Below are 11,316 nucleotides of genomic sequence, written 5' to 3' on the forward strand. Positions count from 1 at the left end.
TCGCAGTGTACTTCGTCGATCTGCCTGTTCTGCTCCCCACTCTGTCTCTGGTGAAGCCTCTCACCACCCCTATACCCTAGTTCTGTATGCATAAAAGTCTATCTCTGGTGAATCCTTTCACCCCCCCCCACACACACACTGCTGAAATCCTCTCCCTACTTCTCCCAGCATATACAGGCTTTTCATCCATCAAGCAAGAGAAAAGAAATCTTAAGTATGTATTAAGGGCTCCCTAAAAAATGACAAAGCCAAGTCACCCTACACTAAACTCAGAGTCAACAAGTATACAAGTACTCAGAATTTCCAATTTCCCAACTTTTAGAGCCACACTGCCAGGCAGTTCAGGATCACTACTCATGTGAGAAAGCCTCAATCACCAAAGGAAAAACAAAACAAATGAGACACACACACAAATAAGAACATAGAGGAAAAACAGGCAGTCAGTGTAGGGAGGGTAAAATTTCAAATACAAAAAATTAACCCTACCATTAATATACTTGGAGAGGTAAAAGTAGATATTACACCCATAAAAAAAATAGAATACTTTTTTTAAAATAATATAATAGTTTATTTTTATATCATTTTGTGCATTTTCCATCTCAGTTGTAATCCCCTTGGGATTTCCATCACCAAATGACCCATGTGCCATCACCATAGTCCAGTGCATTTCCCTCCCCACACTGTTTTTGATCCCATTCCCCACTCCATACCCATAATATGTCTCTGGTATGTCGCTGTTCATCACCATTATTTTAAAAATAGAATATTTTTTAAAGAATTCTTGGAAATTAAACTCCAAGAAATTTATCAGAAAAAGGAATAAAACAGATGATACCAAGGAAGAAAAAGAAATCAGAGGCCCAGTCAGGGTAATTCAGCATCTATATAATAAAGAAGAAAACAAAGGCAAAAATCAAAGAGATAATTCAAGACGTTCCAGAATTAACCATTATAAATTTCCTAATTGAAAACAGAATCCACAGCATGAGATATTAAAAATGTATAAATACACCCACACGGGAGCCTATCTCTTTCAAATTTCAAAGCAATACAAACAAAAAGAGGATCTTACAAGCCTTCAGAGATGGAGAAATAAGTTAGAAAGGATGAAGAATCAGAACAGCAGCCACAGTATAAGCCAGAAGACAAAGGAAAAAAGTCATCAAAATTCAGAAGGAAAGATTTCTAAGCTGAATGCTATATACAACCAAACTATTAATCAAGGTTGAGAAGAAAATAAAGGAATTTCAGAAATATAAAATGTCAAAATATTTGCCCACTCTTCCTTCAGCAAATGTGTAGGCATAAACCAAGAAAGAGAAAAACAGAGAAGAAATAGAAGATTCAACACAGAGGAAAAAGAGAATTCCTAGAAAGGTAGCTGGGCACTATGAACAAATAGAAACTGCTCCAGAGTGGAGCACTTTGCTCTAAGAGAGATGCCTTGGAAATGATGACATTGACAGAATAAATTATATGAAAGAAAGTAGGAAATCTGAATGACTGGTAGAAAAAAATTAGTTGAGTTAGTGGTAAGGACACAGAAAACCAGATAAAAAATTAGATCCTAAGTTGAAAACTCAGGCAATGTAATTCAAATATGTTACTTGAAAATTCACAGGTTAATGCCAACAGCTAAGAGTTGAGAGTGATCACCTTGGGGGAAATGAAGGAAGGGACTGATAACTACTCTGTCTGAACAATTCCTGACAAACTACTTAACTCATTAAACTATATAACTTTGAAAAAAATAAATATTAAAAAATGTGGGAAATATTGAAATAAAGTACCTAAGGATTATCTTCAAAGGACATAAAACACACCTTGGCAACTAAATACAACCTCTGGGATTTAAGAAGTGTAACAAAATTATCCTGCAAAGTAAAAAATAACAAATTTTAAGAGGAAAAAAAAAGTAAGAAATAAGCAACATCACTTTTATGCTTAACTCTTGCCAAATAGGTGACATCAATATCAGAAATCCTTAGGCTTCTGTGCTTCCTTTCCCTAGTCTATACAAAGGGTATTATAGTCTCATAGAATTACTGTGAGTCTTAAGTCATATATATAAAGTCTTTTAGCAATGTTTTATATAAATATACTTAACACAGGTAATAATCTACTCTTTTCTAAATAAGTAAAATTATTTTTTTTATTTTATGTAAAATTATTTTTAACTATCAAATCATCAATGCAATAGTCACAATGATATCAAAAGGTTTACTTGAGTGCTTACCTTGTCCACTCTGATTTCAGCCTTTTTCACATGTCTCCTGAAAATGAGATAGGGAGAAAAACTGTCTGATTATCCAAAAGAAATAGAAACAACAACAATGAAAGTTGTTTATAAAGAAGTTTATCATGCTGAATTTAATTTATTAGATCTGAAAAATTACTCAGCTCACCATACTTATGATCTTTCACTCTCACTGAGCAAGTCAGCAATTAAATCTGAATATTTTCTATCAAACATACATCAAATAATGATACTCAGAATCACTGAAGAAACATTTTTCCATTTCAATGTAGGTAGTCTCCATCCAACCATGCACAGGCTATGTTCTCCAACTTTAGTTGTTATTATACTTTGATTTGCTATAAAGTTGAGAAAAAACTGTTCAAAAAAAATTACAGAATAGGGCCCTCCCTGGTGGCGCAGCGGGTTAAAGCACAGCACTAAGAAGCAAAAGCCGTTTGTGCATGAGTTCGATCCCCACCTGCCCTGGAGGTGACCACATGGCGTGGCGGACCTCTCCTGACCCGCCCGCTGCTCCCCTCGCAGTGTACTTCGTCGATCTGCCTGTTCTGCTCACCACTCTGTCTCTGGTGAAGCCTCTCGCTGCCCCTGAGCCTCTGACCTGTACCCCACTTCTGTATGTGCAAAATAAATAAATCTTTAAAAAAAAAATTACAGAATAAAGTTGAGATCCTAGGCAATAAGCAAAGGTCAATTTAAACTACAAGCACCTAAGAACTATGGAAAAAGAAAGGGACACAATATCATGAAAACACCTTTTGTGCTCCCACAACTAGCAAATCATAGATCTTATTTGAGTTAAGGGACTGTGCACACTTTGGTTTCATTCACTCTTGGATCCTTATAAACAATATATATCAGAGTACCTGCCTCCTATCAGAAGTTCAAAACATTTATCTAATGATTGAATACACTATTCCAATCACACTCTTTCAGTGGAGAATAGTACCATTTCTAACTGAAGGAATAGCATCCTTTATCTTGGCAACCGGCCAGAGTTTGAACACCAAGAACAAAAACTGTGTGCCTGTATATTCCATCTGTATGACTATCCCTCCTAGAAATCACTTTTCTGTCACTTATCTCTTATACTGTTCCTAAGTACATAAAAGTTACTAAGTGGGATGGATTTTAATAATATAAAATTTGACCTCCAAGATATCCTCAATTTCTTGCCATTTAGCAGTACATGAAATAAAAAGAACAATTATCAACATTTTATCTTGGAAGGGTTTTGGTGGTTTATTTTTTTTTTGTCAGTTTCACTGATAGAATTAACATATAATATTGTATGAGTTTAAGGTATACAACATAATGATTGCTACACATATCAAAATGATTACCACAGTAAGCTTAGTTAATATCTATCACCTCACAGTTATAATTCTTTTGTATGATTTCTCTTAAGATTATTCTCACAATTCAGCCACACAATACAGTATTGCCCACTACAGTCACCATGATGTACATTACATGCCCATAACTTATTTCTCTTATAAATAGAAACCTGACCACCTTCATCCATTTTTTCCATTCCCCACCATATGCCTCTAATAACTACTAATCTGTTCTACTTGTATGCCTTTGCTATTTTTAGACTTCACATAAGTAAGTTCATAGTGTTTCTCTGTCTTACATCATATAACATAATCCCTTAGAAGTATTTATATGTTGTCACAAACAACAAGATTTCCTTTTTATGATTAAATAATATTCTACGATGTACACAGACCCCAATTTCTTTTCATAGTCACCCATTAGTGAACATGTAGATTGTTTGTATGTCTAGGTTATTCTAAATAATGCTGCTTTGAACATGAGGATGCAAATATCTTGAGATAAGAAACATAGCCAAAGTAGAATTTCTGGATCATATGTCAGTTCTTCTTTTTTAGGTAGATTTTCCTATTTTCTGTAATACTTGTAAATTAACACTAGAAGTTATCTGCAAACTTAATATTAATACTGCAAACTTAATGTTCCCCCCAAAAAGTATTGTATCAATATTGAGGCCAAAAACTTAAGTGGAATGCAATTATTTTTCTAGCTTAACTGCAGCCACCTATACTTAGTCACCAGAAGTGAAACAGATAAAAAGCAGCCATGGGCCCTCCCTGGTGGCGCAGCAGGTTAAAGCACAGCACTAAGAAGCTAAAGCCACGTCACCATGAGTTCGATCCCTACCCCAGAGGTGACCTACATGGCGTGGCATGCCTTTCTAGACCTACCCACTGTTCCCCTCAGCATTGCACTTCGTCAGTCCGCCTGTTCTGCTCCCTACTCTGTCTCTGGTGTATCCTCTAACCGCCCCTGCACCTCTGGCCTGTACCCCAGTTCTGTATGTACAAACAAATAAATAAATCTTTAAAAAAAAATTCAATATCCATTAAACATCCTTAAAGAGAAAAAGATTAATTTATTCCAGAGAATCAGAGCTCATATCAAGCTTTACAGATAATTGATAATCACATTTCTTCTTCCAAACATAAGTCATATAAATTGTCACCTTAAAAGAGAAAAGATAGTGTGCTAGTTTCTTTTAAAAACAATAAAAGTACATTCAATAATATTGATCCTATATGTTTTCAAAATAAAAGTACTAATTTGTATAAGAAAGAGAGAGAAAAGGTATGAAAAGCACTTAAGCTCCAATCCAGCATAAAGAACTGCACCATAAATATTCCTCTTGAATATTCTTTCTGCTTTGGTCTATATTCCAATGAAACCAATTAATTCTATTTATTTATAATGATTTTGTGTAAATTTATGAAGGCAATAAAAATATGTGTTACAGCAAATGTAGGCTAAATAGTTTAAAATGACTGACAACAAAAGCAAAAAGGCAGTGTCATCAGTGAAGGAGACAAGAGCATCTCTAAACCACCTACTATATTTTTTTTATTATTTTATAACAGTTTATTTTTACATCATTTTGTACATTTTTTTTTTTCATCTCAAGTGTAATCCCCGCAGGTTTCCCATCACCAAGTCACCCGTGTGCCATCACCATGCACAAAGATTTTTAAGGATGTAAGGCAACATGTCATTTGATTACACTTACAGGAAATGCTCACAGTAGGTAAGCCCATATATAGAGATAGAAGCAAATTACTATCTGCCAAGCCTGGGAGGAAAAGAAATGTAAGTAACTGTTTGAAGCGCACAGGGTTTCCTCTGGGTATGAAGAAAAAGTTCTGGAACTCAATAATACTGATGTTGCACAACATTGTGAATATCCTTAACACCAGTGAAACTTTTAAATTATATGAATTATATATCAATTAATAAAAGAAGCCCTACATAACAAAAGAAAAATGTTAGCACCTTACTAAAAAAAATCAACTTACAAAACAAGTGTTGATTATTTTGGTACCTCTTTATGTTTCTTTAATTGAGGTGACCCTGATTTACATGCTTATAGGCTTAACTCTTTGAATATGTTACCACACATGCCTACCACCAAAGTACCAATTATCCTCCACCACAATGCACTGTGTCCCCTTCATCCTTTGTTTCTAAACCCTGGTAGCCTCAATTCTCCAGTCAGATAGCAAGGGTTGTCTTGTTTGGGTTTGGGTTTTTTTTTTTGGGGGGAAGTGTGAGGGGTAGGCTAATTTTGTCCGTTCCTTTGCTTGCTTGCTTTATATTCCACATATAAATGAAATCATCCATTATTTATCTTTTTCCTTCTTACTTTTTTACATAGTATAACTCCCTCACCCGCATTTCCATCCATGTTATCCCAAATAACAAAAGTTCATCTTTTTTTTTATAGCTGAGTACTATTCCATTGTGTATCTATACCACATCTTTAATCTACTCATCTCTCACTAGGCACTTAGGTCGTTTCCATGACTTGGCCTCTGTAAACAGTGCTGCAGTGATACATATATCCATTGAAATTACTGTTATCTAGTCTTTGGGTAAGATGCCTAGGAGTAATATGTTGTATTATATGGGTGGTCTACTTTGAATATTTTGAGAAACCTTTGTACTGTTTTCCGTAGGCAATAAAGCAGACTACATTCCCACCAAGGTGTATGAGGGTTCCTTTGCTCAACAACCTTGCCAACATGTGTTTTGTTTGTTTGTTTGTTTTTCTATAAAGGTCTTTCTCATGAGTATGAGGTGGTATCTCACTGTGATTTGATTTTCCTAATAAGTGATGATGAGCATTTTTTTCATGTGCTCCTGACCACATGCATGTCCTATTTAGACAAATGTCCATTCAGCTCTTCAGCCTATTTTTTGATTGAGTTGTTTTCTTGGCTTTGATTTTTATGAGTTCTTTGTATATCCTGAACATTAACCATCTTCAGATGCATGATGTACAAATAGTCTCCCCTATTCGATAGAAATTTTTTTGTGTGAAAATCTCATTGTTAATTTGTTAAGAACATAACATTTTTTCAAAATAAAACCTTTTTCTATAATGTTCAATATAACCCTTAAGCGCTTCTATTTGTTAAAACTCCCTATAAAATTCTTAGCAAGAGCTTTGCAATATTTAGTCTGCCAAATAGGAATCTAAACAAGCGAATTTTAAAATGGGCAAAATATTTTACTACCAGTATCATCAGATGCTAAATTTTAGCATAGGAGAAAAATAAATTTCCAACAAAAAAAAAGGGGCAAAAGATGAAAAACTTTTAAAACAGCAGAATTTACCTGGTTTACTTTAACACTCATAAACTTATCTCTATTTTTTTTTTTAATTTTGATGTTCAATAGAGAAGGACATCAAAAAAGTTCCAGACCAAATGTAGTAATGGTTAATTAACTTACTTTACTTCAAATACAACAGAAAATACTGATCCTGATTTTAAGGCAGGACCAAATGCTGTTACTCATAATAAATGGCCAATGTTTGTTAACAATCGTCCTGATTATTTTCAGTAAGGTAGGAATAAAGTAGGTTCTCAATATACATAACAGTTAATTATTAAATTAAAGTTTCAACCTAAAATAATATCTAATTTGGGCCCACACAAACCAGGTAATAGAACTCAATGTTTATATATATTAATAACTCATTTCAGTTTTATGACACCTTACAGTTAAAGAACTTGCCTGAGGCCACTATTCATTACATAGCAAAGTCAGGATTCACACCAAGGTCTGGCACACACAATTTTTGCCAAAAAAATCCAAAAATGGACTATAAATGAACATATTTTCAGTGTAATCGGTAAACATTCATATCCTCTCTTGATACAGCTTCTAAATATTTAGGGAATGAGAAAGGAAAGAAGTAGTTGTAAAGGATATTACTGAAGAATGAAGAGAGGAATCTGGGGAAACATGCAGTGTACCTACTATGTGACATGTGACGTACTAGTTATTTTAAATGCATGAACACATAATGGTGCAACAATTCTGGGAGATACATTCAGTACCTTTTTTTTACAGAAGAAGAAACTGAAACTGCGAAGATTCAGGAAGGTCCAAGAGTATAAAACTGCAAGGAACAAAAGTGAAATTAGACAGCAAATATGGTCCATCAATAAATATATAGTGGTTATCATTATGTCTCAAGGCTAGAAAAGGCACTTAGAATATTAAATATTCCATACACACAGCTCAGTTTCCTTTTACTTAGGGGTAAACCATTGAAAAATCCCAAATTAATAACTATTTCAAACAGTTTTTCATGCTTTGGTGCTATATTATACACACACACATCACACACACACACACACACACAAAGGTGGCTGCCATGAAAACTGAACAGACCTCCAGTACAAAGTGTGAAAATATAAGCAATTCTGTCCTGTGTAATGGAAAAAGCCACTTTAGAAAATATACTTCACATACTCAGGAGAATGATTTAAACCATTAAGCATTCTATGACGCTTCTGAAGGGCTGTCAGATTTTAAACACCAAGAGTGAAATTTCGAAAAGAACAGGAGAAGTCAGCACCAAAGCTAGTTTAACATTAATAATAAGTGATCTAATAAATAGGTCTATGTTTGCCCAGTCAGGTTTTGCTTATTATGTCAGTTGGAAAGCAGGAAGGAAACTGGTTTTAACTCCCATACAACCTGGATCATGACATCTCTTTATCAGCAATGTAGCTAAGTCAGCATTAACACTGAGAAAGTCCTTTTCCCACTATTTTTCATATTCATTCATGATATAGCATTAACCTCCTGAGGGAAGAAGCTAATTCACACTTACTGTGCCAGACACTAGATGAATTTTCTCATTTAATTCTCACAGCCATCTGACAAGATATTAATCTTGCCTTTTAGAGGAAGAAACAAATTTTGAGCAATGAAGTTAACTTTTCTAAGGTCACAGAGTTAGTAAAGAGGCAGAGCCAAGGTTCAAACTCAGATGTCAATGATTATAATGTTCCACAACACTAAACAGCTATCAGGTTCTTCATTTGTTAAAAAAAAAAAAAAAAAGCTTTCATTTTTAAAAAAATTATAATCAGAGAAGAGAAAGTAGAGTAAGTAGTGATTTGGATTATAAACTGGTTTGTACCTCAAAAGTGCTGCAGAATAATGCTGAGCTTTTTAAAAGTCCTGGGAAGGTCATTGTGAAGGAGAATATAAAATTTCTTGAAGTCAAAATTCTAGGCTTTCAAATAGACAAAGGTACCAAATAAATTTAACATTTAACATTATCAACAGAGAACTCTATTTAAAAAAAAAAACTAACTCTAGTGATGGCACATGGGTGATTTGGTGATGGGAAGCCCAAGGGGATCACAAATAAGATGGAAAAATGCATAAAATGATGTAAAAATACACTAATATATATATATATATATATATATATATATATATATATAAACTAACTCTAAAACAATGGTATTTAGGAGCTAGTATAAGCTAGCTGACAGCAGCATTTCCAGAGAGTTAATGCTATAGAAGACAATTCCCACAAAAATATTGAAAGATAATGAGCTTCCATGTTGAACAAGTTTGAGAAACAAGTTTGAGTTGGGCCTTAATGCTGAAGCTGTGTCTTTATCCACTGCAAACAGCACAATGTTGTACCTGAGTGTCCTATGGAGTCAATCTATCGGGGTTTGAATCCTGGCTCTTCCACCTACTCTCCTAGATATGATTTGTTGGACATGTTATTTACTACTCTGGAACTGTTCTCTCATCTGTCAAAAAAGAAAGAGGGAGAGAGATAACTGGAGAAGATCCAGTTGTTGTAAACATCAGAAAGATTAATACATGTGGGACTGTTAAAATAGAACCGCAAATAGGGCTCAACAAATATTAATTAGTAGTAACAGCATTATCTTGAGTCCTTATTAAGCTGACAAAAGTTAGCATTCATTGTGAATTACCAAAGGGGTGAAAAAGTAATCTAAGTATGATGTTTCCCAGATTTAATATGACTGAAATTCCTTTTTATAGGCCATCCTTCCAGACGACTAAAATCTCCTTTTAAAAAATACTCAGAAAAAAATTATAGAATTCCATGACTGATATGTTTCAGCTTTTTTTTTTTTTAAAGATTTATTTATTAATGCATACAGAACTGGGGTATAGGCCAGAGGTACCGGGGCAGTGAAAGGCATCACCAGAGACAGAGGGGGGAGTAGAACAGGCAGATTGAGGAAGTACACTGCTGAGGGAAGCAGCAGACGGGTCAGGAGAGGTCTGCTCCAGGATCACCTCCAGGATGGAGATCAAACTCATGCTGAAGTGGCTTTAGCTTCTTAGTGCTGTGCTTTAACCTGCTGAGCCACCAGGCAGGTGGGGGGGAGCAGGGCCTCCCTGAGGGCCTAGAGGTTAAGTCTCAGAGCTATGACAACCACAGCCTGCACATGGGTTGGGTCCCCCGGCAGAGGCCTGACTCACATATGGTACAGATTTCGCATGTCTCACCCACTGTTCCCCTTAGCAGTGTATTTCAGTCAATCTACCTATTCAGCACCCCACTGTCTCCAGTGAAACTTCTCCTGCCCCGCACCTCTGCTCTGCACCCCAGTTCTTCTATACATAAAGAAATAAATCTTTTTTAAAAATATAAAACAATAAGCAAACCAGGGTGCTAGAAACATGGCACAGCATATAAAGTATAGCACTCTGTGCCCATTCTCCCCATACTCTGCCCCACACAGCTGGTCATTTTTGAGTTGCATCCTTAAAACAAACTAGTAATTCTTACAGATTCCAGTACATGGATTCTGTGTCTGGATCCCGTTCATGTAGTAGAATGGAATATCATTTTATTTTCTATTTGCATAGGCTTCAATGACTTTAAGAGATGAAACAGTTATTCAATTATCCAAGATACTTCAAGGAACCTATGTCTTATCTTCACTTGAAGTCAATATTTAAGTGATGGTGTTTTTTCTATTGAGTTCTATGTATTCGTGAAATTTATAGTCCGTGCTGAAATTACCAATTATGCATTCAGAATTTTTTCTAAGTAACATATGTAAAGCTCTTAAGAAATGCTTATAACATTTGATCAAGCAAATTGATTTCTAAGAATCTATACTATGGAAATAAATAAAATAAAGCTCTATATAAATATACATTGCTGTGTATTTATTACACAGTTATGTAATATTCTGCAAAATTAGAAATACTCAAAAAAACCTAATTTTAGGGGAAAGAGTAAAGGAAATGTTAGTTAAGAATGATTAAGTAAAAAATACACTGATTATATTACACAATAATTACAAATGGTATTTTAAAGATAATGAATAATGCTGTGGAATGGTGTGTACAAATTTGTGACTACAGTATAAGCATAATGTTCCAAAACCAACTAAATGCCAAATAACCAAAATTTAAGGTGAAATGAAATCTTTAAAAAAAATCCGAAATTGTCAGTTGTAATTGTGTTGAGCCATCAGTGACCTTAACTTCCTACTTTATATTTTCCAAGTTATTTTATAACTTATAGTTTATGCTATATCTTGCTATTAAAATATTTTTTAAAAATACTCAAAAGGGCCCTCCCTGGTGGCGCAGTGGGTTAAAGCACTGCACTAAGAAGCTGAAACCACTTCCGCATGAGTTCGATTCCCGCCTGCCCCAGAGGTGACCACATGGTGTGGCAGACCTCTCCTGGCCCACCC

At 34.8% G+C, this 11,316-nt stretch overlaps 1 protein-coding gene across 9 annotated transcripts in view; it reads right to left on the reverse strand.

The window, feature by feature from the left end:
- The window catches only part of FAM35A (family with sequence similarity 35, member A), a 61,771-nt gene that overhangs the window by 39,618 nt on the left and 10,837 nt on the right, over nt 1-11,316 (reverse strand). For 5 of the 9 annotated variants that reach the window (XM_012723932.1, XM_012723931.1, XM_012723930.1 and 2 more), the window contains 2 exons: nt 7,654-7,715; nt 2,237-2,273 (listed from right to left, as the gene is read on the reverse strand). The gene's annotated coding sequence lies outside the window, so the exon portion shown is untranslated. Of the gene's footprint in view, nt 1-744; nt 882-2,236; nt 2,274-2,405; nt 2,591-7,653; nt 7,716-9,265; nt 9,379-11,316 lie in introns of those variants that run through there. The other 4 variants (XM_012723928.1, XR_001145366.1, XM_012723929.1 and 1 more) reach the window with 4 other exon arrangements.

The sequence above is a fragment of the Condylura cristata genome, unplaced genomic scaffold, assembly GCF_000260355.1.
Source record: "Condylura cristata isolate star-nosed mole 26May11 unplaced genomic scaffold, ConCri1.0 scaffold00011, whole genome shotgun sequence".
Lineage (NCBI taxonomy): Eukaryota > Metazoa > Chordata > Mammalia > Eulipotyphla > Talpidae > Condylura > Condylura cristata.